Below are 8,682 nucleotides of genomic sequence, written 5' to 3' on the forward strand. Positions count from 1 at the left end.
ACCCCACAGACTCTTTTCTGATGTAATCCTTGTGTATGTATGTTGCTTTTATTGGGTATTAATAAAGCTGTCTTGGCCAATGGATAGGCAAAATATAGCTAGGCAGGAAGTCCAAACAAATACACACAGAGAGAGAGAGAGAGAGAGAGAGAGAGAGAGAGAGAGAGAGAGAGAGAGAGAGAGTAGGAAGAGGTAAGGAGACACCATGTAGCTGCCAAAGGAGAAAGAAGTCTGAACATTACCAGCAAGCCACAGCCTCATGGTGAAAGATAAACTATTAGGAATGGGTAAATTTATAGTTAGAGCTAGCCAGTAAGAGACCTAAACCATTGACCAAATGATTGTAACTGATAGTAAGCGTCAGAGTGGTTAACTGGGAGTAGGCGGGCAGAGAGAGACTGGTCCAGGGGGAGCAGTGGGATACTTCTAACACTTATCTACATTGGCTTCTGGATCAGTCTATGATCTATGTCCATGAAAAGATCTTCTAAATGACCTCCTTTGGTTTTCTACGTTATTGTTCCTTCTCTTACTATGTCTTATTATTGTTTTGTGTGCTTTGTCCCTTGTACTGCTTTAAAGCATGAATGTCACTGGACACTGAGGGTTTTTTCTTTTAATGATGCAGAGGGTGATGGCCATTAGTTACCATCAAATATAATGCTGGCAATTGGTTTGATGTAGACACTAATTGTCTCCAGGAATTATTCCTTGAGTTGCAGCTCACACCTATGCATTATATAAAAAAATGGGTTTGATTTTTTTCATTGACTTTCAGACCTTTGCTTATCACTGTATTGATCTTTTGAAGATAATTATGCTAATTAGTAATATAATGACTAAAATGTCTTTGTATTTTCCATTAGTTTAAGTTAATTATGGTCAGTTACTGTTTAGTTATTTTTTTTTAAGAATGGGTCTTTCTGTTTAACCCTGGCTGTCTTGGAGCTCACTCTGCAGACCAGGCTGACCTTACACTCAGATATCTGCCTGCCTGTGCCTCACAAGTGCTGGGATTAAAGGTTTGTGCCACGATGCCCAGCTTATCCTTAAATGTACCCAAAAAATTATCATTGTATTTAAGAACTTATGCATTCCTCACCATTGTTTTGTGAAAATGGTTGAGCAGGGAAGAGCATTTGGCTCAAGAGAGTAGCAACAGGGAAAAAGATCTTTTCCAGGTGGATTTTAGTTAGACGATTGCACATCCTTTTAAGAATTCCCAAACTATTGCTTTTAATATATAATGTAAGAAATGAGAGCTTCTAAGAGATCATACCAAGTTAATCACAAAAAATATGTATTCTAGAAACTCTTGTTTAAATTTGTTAGTTTGTTAAAGGATTTTATGAACATTACTCTGCGTAAAGTTTCTATGAAATATTTGTTTACAATTTCTTTTTACATATCAATTTTGACAAAATTTAGCTCTCTGCTAAAATGATTCTATTTTCTTACAATGGTCTAAATGAGAACTGTTGAAAAGGGATTCGAGTGAACCTGAAGAATCAGGTTGAGTAAGTTGGTTTTTTTCTGGGTTTCTTAAAGTTTAGTGGAATTTGTGGGTGGTTTGAGGCAGGCCCCGTGGCAGATAAGCAGCCCACGTACCTAATTCACATCATATATAAGACGTAATCTTTGAATCGGGAGATGTGGGTTAGTCCTCATGCAGTCACTTGCTGTGTGGCTGGCCGACATTCCTATACAGTTTTTAACCTGTAAAATGGGACACTGTGAAAATGCACTAAATGATGTGTGCAAAGATGTCAGACTGTGTACAATGATCACAAAGTAAACTCTGCCTGTTTAGTCTTCTGAAGTCTGCTCAAATGTTAAGAAAACTATGCTTATTAAAATCATCCTTTAAACCCAGCACTCAGGAAGCAGAGGCTGTGGATCTCTGTGAGTTCAAGGCCAGCCTGGTCTACAGACAGCAAAGGCTACACAAAGAAACCCTGTCTTGGTCGGGGTGTGTGTGTGTGTGTGTGTGTGTGTGTGTGTGTGTGTGTGTGTGTATGTGTGTGACAGAAACAAAACAAAACAAAATAAAACAAACAAAAAGCCAACCGACCAAACAAACAACAACAACAAAAAGCCTATAAGCCAGTCAGTGGTGGTGCACACCTTTAAACACCTTTAATCCCAGCACTTGCAGGCACAGGCAGGTAGATCTCTAAGTTCAAGGCCAACCTGGTCTACAGAGTGAGTAGTGTTGCCAGGCTTTAAGGAGAAACCCTGTCTTAAACAAACAAAAATTATCTGTAATGTCCAAGCATTTTAAAATGGAATATTAGCTTTCTGCAGATACTTTGGGATTTCTGAACTGTTTGTGCAAAAAATACATAAATTCAAAGATGATCTCTACAGCACAGAATTCAATTCAGGATTAAAATCACAGAGTCCGTTAGCAAGTTCTCAAACGGTCAGGCTTTGACCACGTGACTTTGAAGAGTCATACTAAAGTCTGGAGCTTCTCTTGCTGGAAGGCATGGGCCCTATTTGTCTGAAGTCAGGGTCAACAGTACAAATTTGGCGGGGGGGGGTTGATGAACTGAGTTTCAAAGGGCATGTCAACCAACAGTTCTCTTTCTGACTGGAGACAGCAACAAACACCTCCTTAGGGAAGAGGAAAGAAGATGGTGCTGTCTGTGTGGAAATAACAGAAGTCACTGTTACAGTCAGCTGCCCCACAGTCTGCATCTCCACGTCAGCCAGGCAGAGGGCAGGACGGGCTCAGTCCCCCCACTCTCCAATAGCTTATGTGCGTGCCCAAGCGCTGGCTGATGCACATTCCAAGATTGTGATGGTCCCAAGCGCTGGCTGACGCACATTCCAAGATTATGACGTTCCCAAGCACTGGCTGACGCACATTCCGTGATTATGACGTTTTAGTTTTGCCTTATTAATCCGCCCACTCTCTTTGAAAATTGCTTTTTATTAAGGCAAGTTAATAAAAGCTTAACAAAATAAATCAAATGATAGCATGGTACCTCATTTTACACAACCATTAAAAACATACAAATATCTCGTGTGTTCCCATGAGCTTCCTGTGAACTTCTAGGTCTGCTCTTCTGTTCTTCACATCATGTTGATAAATAAACAAATGTACCAGCACCACTTTTCAGGCTTTTACTTGAAAAATACAACTAAATTTTGAAAACAATGTATGTTTCACTGAAAGGTGTTTTCGAGTCCCCAAGGTCTCCTAAAGTCCAGGAGTCCATGTTGTCTTCTCCAGTCTCTGATAGGTGCCAGTCGGCAGTGGGAGGGCTCGGCAGGGTCGGTTTGCAACAAAACCATTTTTAAGGCTATTGTTTTCAGAACACTATGCAAAGTGGTGTGGGTTTTGGAAGCAGCGTTATAAAGGAATTCCTTGACAAGGAAGAATAATGGTGTCTTGATTGACATAAGGAGAACCGTCTAATTCATCAAAAGAGTTTTAGCCATTGGGCGCTCATCCCTTCAAATCTAAAACAGGCTGCTGTTTGGAGGGTTCCAGGTTCAGGCGTGAGGCACCTGGCCTGCAACTACAGCTCACAGCCACTAGAGGTCAGAGTCTTACATCATCCTGAATAGGTGATAAAGGAAGGCGTCAAAGACAATAGTGTTCTATTTCTTTCAGCATATATTCTAATTTTCTTGATAAAAACAGAAGAAAAAGGAGAAACGTAACAGCATTGTTGTAAGAAGAGAGCTAGTGGCACTCTGGAGAAATAAAAGACCAACAGCTAGAATCATTTTGCAAAGATGAAGAGAAAATAAAAAGCCCTCGGAGCAATCTGATGATCAAGATTGTATTGATATATCCATTCCCTTCCAGAAGACAAAGCTGAAATCTGCAGCTGTCCGTCACGGAATCTATGACCACCGGAGCCTTGGCCCTGGCTGCCCCAGGAAAGGTGAGTGTCTGGGCTCGCTGCTGCAGGGCCCAGCTCTCTGAACCCTGCCCCCCAGAAGTACATCCTGTGCCTCAACCCCATCCAGATAGGCCCCAGGGACCTGGGAGCAGTCTCCCCACATCTGCAGTCATCCCTCACTGCATCTGTGCCCACAGGAACATTGGCTCAGACTGCACAGCTGGACAGTTCTTCTCTCCAGGTCCTAGCCTACAGAGGGACATCCAGTGCCCCATCTCCATCCACCAAACCCCAGAGACCCTGGAGCAGCCTCCTCACACCTGCAACCATCCCCAATTGCACCTAGAACCAGCCTAGCCTTGGCCCTGACTGTGCCTGGAGAGTAGCCCCAGAGCCACATCAGTGACTACCAGAGGCAGGGCCCCGCGTGCAACAGAAGGAAGAGTGATCACTTAAGCCACAAGACCCTACCTGCATCAATTGGGGGAAAAGATGGGTAGGCGCCAATGCAAGAATACATTCAACAACCAAAAGAGTAATATAACAACACCTAAACCTAATGATCCTACAAAAGGAAGACTTGAACATCCTAACCCAGAAGCAGGAGAAACATCCTTAAACATAACTTTCTGAAGATGATAGAGACCCTTAAAGAGGAAATGAAAAATTCCCTTAAAGAAATGGAAGAAAAGACAAACAAAAACAAAATGGGAAGAAATCGATAAATCTCTTAAGGAAAGCCAAGAAAATCAATTAAAAAAAAAACCCAAATGAGTGAAGAAAACAGTTCAAACAGGAGGCTTGAAAAATAAAATAAAGTCAACAAATAAAACACGAATTGAGGGAATTTTGGAAATGGAAAATCTGGGTAAATAAACAGGAACTACAGATGCAAGCACAACTAGCACAATACAAGAGATGGAAGACAGAATCTCAGGCATTGAAATACAATAGAAGAAATAGATTCATCAGTCAAAGAAAATGTTAAACCCAACAAATCCTTAACACAAAACATCCATGAAATCTGGGATTCCATGAAAAGGCCAAACCTAAGAACAATAGGAACTGAAGAAGAACTCCAGCTCAAAGGCACAGGAAATATATTCAACAAAATCATAGATGAAAACTTCCCCAACCTAAAGAAGGATATCCCTATGAAGGTGTAGAAGCTAACAGAACATCAAATAGACAGAACCAAAAGAAAAAGACAGTCCCCTCACTATATAATAGTCAAAACACTAAACATACAAACTAGAGAGAGAATATTAAGAGCTGCAAAGGAAAAAGGCCAAGGAACAAATAAAGGCAGACCTATCAGAATGATACCTGACTTCTCAATGGAAACCCTGAAAGCCAGAAGGTCATAGACAAATGTGCTGTAGACTCTAAGAGAACACAGATGCAAGCCCAGACTTCTATACCCAGCAAAACTTTCAATCACCATAGATGGAGAGAACAAGATATTCCATGACAAAACAAGATTTAAACAATACCTATCCACAAACCTAACCTTACAGAAAGTGCTAGAAGAAAAACTCAACCCAAGGAAATTAGCTGAACCCACAAAAACACAAGTAACAGATAACCTCACACCTGCAACCCCAAACAAGGAAAACACTCAAACATTGCCACCCCAAAATAATGGAAATTAACAGTCATTGGTCATTAACATCTCTTAATATCAGTGAACTAAATTCACCTACAAAAAGACACAGGCTAGCTGAGTGGTGGTGGCACACGTCTTTAGTCCCAGTACTCGGAAGGCAGAGGCAGGTGGATCTCTGTGAGTTCGAGGTCAGCCAGGTCTACAAGAGCTAGTTCCAAGACAGGTTCCCAAGCCACAGAGAAACCATGTTTCAAAAAACAAAAGACAACAACAACAACAACAAAACTAAAAAACAAAACAAAAAAGATGCAGGCAAACCAGAATGGATACAAAAACAGAATTTATCCTTCTGCTGCATACAAGAAACACACCTCAGTCTCAAAGACAGACATCACCTCAGAGGAACGGGTTGAGAAAAAGTTTTTCCAATCAAAAGGACCTAAGAAACAAGCGGGTGTAGCTATCCTAATATCTAACAAAATAGGCTTCAAACTAAAAACATTCAGAAGAGATGGAGAAGGACGCTTTTTACTCATAACAGGAAAAATCTATCAAGATGAAGTCTTAATCCTAAACATCTATGCTTCTAATACAAGAGCACCCACATAAGTAAAAGAAATGTTAGTAAAGCCTAAACCACACATCAAACCCCACATACTAATAGCAGATAACTTCAACACCCTACTCTCACCAATGGAAAGGTCAACCAGACAGAAACTTAACAGAGAAATAAGAGAACTAACAGATGCCATGACTCAAATGGATTTAACAGACATCTATAAAACATTTAACCCAAATACCAAAGAATATACTTTCTTCTCAGTACCTCATGGAACCTTCTCTAAAACTGACCACAAACTTAGCAACAAAGCAAGCCTCAACAGATATAAAAATTTTTGAATAACCCCTTGTATCTTATCGGATCACCATGGTTTAAAGTTAGAATTCAACAACAACCCTAATTGCAGAAAGCCTGCAAATGCATGGATATTAAACAATGCTCAATTGACTCACCCCTGGGTCAAGGAAGAAATAAAAAAATTAAAGACTTCCAAGAATTTAATGAAAATGAATGCACAGTATACTAGAACCTGTGGTACACTATGAAAGCAGTGCTAAGAGGAAAGTTCATAGCACTAAGTGCCTACAGAAAGAAAGTAGACAGATCTCACACTAACGATTTAATAGTTCACCTGAAAGTTCTAGAACAAAAAGAAACAGACATACTCAGGAGGAGCAGACAACAGGAAATATTCAAATTGAGAACTGAAATCAGTAAACCAGAAACAAACAACAACAACAAAAAACAATATAAAGAACCAATGAAACAAAGAGTTGGTTCTTTGAGAAAAATCAGCAAGATAGGCAAATTCTTATCCAAACTGATCTAAAGGCAGAAAGAGAATAGCCAAATTAACACAATCAGATATGAGAAGGGGGACACAATAAATACTGAGGTAATCCAGAAAATCATTAGGTCACACTTCAAAAACCTGTACTCCACAAAATTGAAAAATAAAGGAAATGACAATTTTCTGGATAGGTAAGTACCACATACTAAAAATCAAATCAAGACCAGATGAAGAATTGAAATAGACCTATAACCTGCAAGAAAATAGAAGCAATCATCAAAATTAGCCCTCCCAAAAATAAAACAAAACCAACCTAAGGATGGATGGTTTCACTGCAGAATTCTAACAAAAATTCAAAGAAGAACTGATACCTATACTCCTCATGTTGTTCAACCTAGAAACAGAAGGAACATTGCCAAACTCTTTTTGTGAGGCTACAGTTACCCTGATACTAAAACCACACAAAGATTCAATCAAGAAAGAGAATCACAGACCAATCTTTCTCATGAACATTGATGCAAAAATACTCAATAAAAAAATCTATCAGTGTAATCTACCACATAAATAAACTGAAAGAAAAAATTATCATCTCATTAGATGCTGAAAAAGCATTCAACAAAATCCAACATCCTTTCACAGTAAAGGTCTTGGAGAGATCAGGGATACAAGGAACATATCTAAACATAACAAAGGCAATGCACAGCAATTCGGCAGCTAACATCAAATTAAACGGAGAGAGACTCAAAGTGATTCCACTGAAATCAGGAACAAGACAAGGCTGTTCACTCTCTCCATGTCTATTCAACACAGTACTCAAAGTTTTAGCTAGAGCAATAAGACAACAAAAGGAGATCAGGGGATACAAACTGGGAAGGAAGAAGTCAAACTTTTGCTATTTATACATGATATGGTAGTATAGATAAGTGAGCCCAAAAAATTTTTAAGGGAACTTCTACAATAATATGATGAACACTTTCAGTAATGTTTCAGGATACAAGATTAGCTCAAAAAAATCTACAAATGATAAAGGGGCTGAGAAAGAAATCAGAGAAACATCACCATTCACAATAGCCACAAATAACATAAAATATCTTGGGGGTAACACTAACCAAAGAAGTGAAAGACCAGTTCAAGAAGACCTTTAAGCCTTTGAAGGAAGAAATTGAAGAGGCTATCAGAAAATGGAAAGATCTCCCATGTTCTTGGATAGGTAGGATCAACATAATAAAAATGGCAATCCTACCAAAAGCAATCTACAGATTCAATGCAGTCTTCATCAAAATGCCAACACAAGTCTTCATAGACCTTGAAAGAAAAGTACTCAACTTCATATTGAAAAACAGAACTCCCAGGATAGCTAAAACAATCCTGTATAATAAAGGAACATCTAGAGTTATCACCATTCCTGACATCAAACTCTATTACAGAGCTACAGTAATGAAAACAGCATGGTATTAGAATAAAAACAGATAGATGGACCAATGAAACTGAATCAAAGACCCAGATATTAATCCATGGACCTATGAACACCTGACTTTTGACAAAGAAGATAAAATTATACAATGGAAAAAGGAAGGTATCTTCAACAAAAGCTGTTGGCACAATTAGATTTCAGTATGTAGAAGAATAAAAATAGATCCATATTTATTCCTATTCACATAATTCAAGTCCAAAAGGATCAAAGACCTCAAAATAAATCCAACCACACTGAGTCTCATAGAAGAGAAAGTGGGAAGTAGCCTTGAATGCTTGGGCACAGGAGACCATTTCCTAAATATAACCCCAGTAACACAGACACTGAGAGTAACAATCAGTAAGTGGGACCTTCTGAAAATGAGAAGCTTCTGTAAAGCAAAGGACACTGTCA

Source organism: Myodes glareolus, chromosome 22 (assembly GCF_982192425.1).
Source record: "Myodes glareolus chromosome 22, mMyoGla1.1, whole genome shotgun sequence".
Classification (NCBI taxonomy): Eukaryota; Metazoa; Chordata; class Mammalia; order Rodentia; family Cricetidae; genus Myodes; species Myodes glareolus.